Consider the following 2987-nt stretch of genomic DNA (forward strand, 5'->3'; position numbering starts at 1 on the left):
CTGTCATCGCGGTGGAGTCGAGTGACAGTTCGCGCATACGAGAATGGCGTTATAACGATGTTATATTTTTAATATAATAGTTTTGAAAGTTGTGAAGTGTGTTTATACCGTGATAATTTTGAAGAAAAACTATGGAATTAACAAGGATAATATCAGAGAGATAAGTATCGGCGTATGCATAAAAATATATAACGATAACGATAAAACTAACGGTAAAACTTGAATACTTTGTGTCGTTTTTACTTTTTATAGCTAAATTAAATCATAAGGAGATAAAAGAGGAAGAAACAGAAAATGAGAAAGAAAGAAAGAGAAAAAGCAGAGAATGTGCGAGAAGAAATGAAGAGGAGACAGAAAAAATGAAGAAAAATGATAAGATAGTAAAAAACCATGTAAGAGAGAGACATGGAAAGATAAGAGTAATATATGAGTGAGTTAGAAAATAAAAGAATGAATGAATGAATAAAAAGATAGATAATAAATAAATAAATAAATCTTCTTGTCTGCTGCGATAATAAATAAATTTTGCTTTACATAATATAGGATATTTTATAAGAACATAGAATTAGGATACTGCTTATGTTTGTACTTTTATTATTTTTAAACAAGGCAAGAAGAAAGAAAGAAAGTACAGAAAGCAGGAAGAAAAAAAGAAACTATAAGGAGAGAAGATAGTACCAAGTGTACAAGTATGAAATGCGGATTTTTTTTCCAAAAAAACACGTTAAATTCGGAAGAATGATAAAAAGAGGTTTATTTAAAGTATGCTCCATTGCTAATTACACATTTTTCCCATCTTTCGGGCAATTTATGGATACCACGCCAGTAAAAATCTTCCCCTTTTGCCGTGAACTATTCATCGAGCCATTTTTTACATTTTCGAACGAACCAAAGCGCTGCTCAGCAAGTGCGTGACCCATCGATGCAAACAAGTGGTAATCGGAAGGAGCCAAGTCTGGTGAGTAAGCCGCATGGGGTAGAACTTCCCAACTGAGTGCTTCCAACGTGTCGTGAGCCGGTTTTGCCGTATGTGATAGAGCATTGTCATGGAGAAAAATGATCTTGTGTTGCCTCTTTTGGTATTCTAGTCGTTTTTCAAGCAGCGAACGGTTCAAATCGATCAATTGTTGTTGGTAGCGTTTGGTATTAACCGTTTCACCAGGCTTTAACAGCTCATAATAGACCACACCCTTCTGGTCCCACCAAACACAGAGCATCGTCTTCCTGTCAAAGCGATTCGGTCTTGCGGTTGATGTAGATGGTGCGCCTGGGTCTACCCATGATTTTTTGCGCTTGGGATTCTTAAAATAAATCCACTTTTCATCCCCAGTAACGATACGATGCAAAAACGACTTTCTTTTGTATCGTTCGAGCAAAATTTTACATGTATTTTGCGCCTTTCCATCTGCCTCTCGTTCAACTCATGTGGTACCCATTTGCCGATCTTCTGAATCTTTCCCATCTCTCGTAGGCGATTGGAAACAGCTTGTTGACTAACGTTCAATTGCTCTGCGAGTTGTTTTTGTGTTTATGAATCATCTTCGTCCAACAATGCTTGCAACTCCACATCTTCGTATCTTTTTGGCGGTTTTCCGTGTTCCTTGTTTGCAACATCGAAATCACCACTTTTGAAACGCCGAAACCATCGTTCACACGTATCTTGCAATGGAGCATGTTCACTATAAGCTTCTCGAAGTAATCGATATGCAGTTTTCTTCAAATGAAAACAAAAAATTAATGCTGTCCGCGAATGCTCTTTATTTGGTATAAATGTTGACATATTGAACACAGCAACACAAGACTATGCAAACACTTTTTCAATTTATCACTCATGCGCGTTTGACACTTGTTGATGGCACAACAAAATGACATAAATGTCAAATCTTTATACTACACATTGCATTGGTGCGCCATCTGTTTTCTCAAATCCGCATTTCATACTTGTACACCTGGTATACAGAAAAATAAATAACAGAAAATAGAAACGAAGCAAGGAGAAAGAAAATAGAGAGATGCAAAATGCGAGACAAGAGAAATATATTAGTGAGTAAGAGAATGAATAAATAAAAGGATAGATAATAAATAAATAAATAAATAAACTTTTTCGCCTGCTGCGATAACAAATATGTATTTATTGTTTTACATAATATAGGAAATTTATAAGGATATAGAACTGGGATACTTTTTATTTAAACAAGGCAAAAAGAAAGAAAGGAAGTACAGAAAGCGGTAAGAAAAAGAGAAACTATAAGGAGAGAGGATAGTATACAGACATACAAGTAACAGAAAATAGGAACGAAGTAGGGAAAGAGAAAATAGAGAGATGCAAGATGCAAGACAAGAGAATATATGACTGAGTAAGAGAATAAATAAATGAAAGGATAAATAATAAATAAATAAATAAACTTGTTTGTCTGTTGCGATAATAAATAAGTATTGCTTTATTTTTATAGCTAAATTAAGTAATAAGGAGATAAAAGAGGAAAGGAAAGAAGAGGAGAAAAGAAAAGAAGGAGAGAAAGGAGAGAATATGTGAGAAGACTGAAAAAATGAAGATAAATGATAAGATGATAAAAAAGGCAAAGGAGAGCGGAGTGAGAGAGAGAGAGAGAGAGAGAGAGAGAGAGAGAGAGAGAGAGAGAGAGAGAGAGAGAGAGAGAGAGAGTGTGTGTGTGTGTGTTTGCAGCGAAGTGACAAAGCCGTGACAAGAGTGACACGGTGACATGGTACGCGCGACAACTAATTAATCATCCTGCGCGGCCGAACGCCGCCGTTGCACCGCGCTGCACTGCGCTGCACCGCGCTGCACCGCGTTGAGCGACGGTAGGGTGTGCGGACATGGATGCATGCGGCACAATGAATGCACCGGCATGCACCTACCGTCCTTTTGATTCTGCCGAGCGTTCTGTGACCCGCACTGCCGCAATTGCGTACACGCTCGTGCTTTGCGTCTTTGTTCCTTCGTGTGCGTCCTATTCTCTTGCGCG

Source organism: Odontomachus brunneus, unplaced genomic scaffold (assembly GCF_010583005.1).
Source record: "Odontomachus brunneus isolate Ranch 3 - 2012 unplaced genomic scaffold, Obru_v1 Obru_scaffold_155, whole genome shotgun sequence".
NCBI lineage: Eukaryota > Metazoa > Arthropoda > Insecta > Hymenoptera > Formicidae > Odontomachus > Odontomachus brunneus.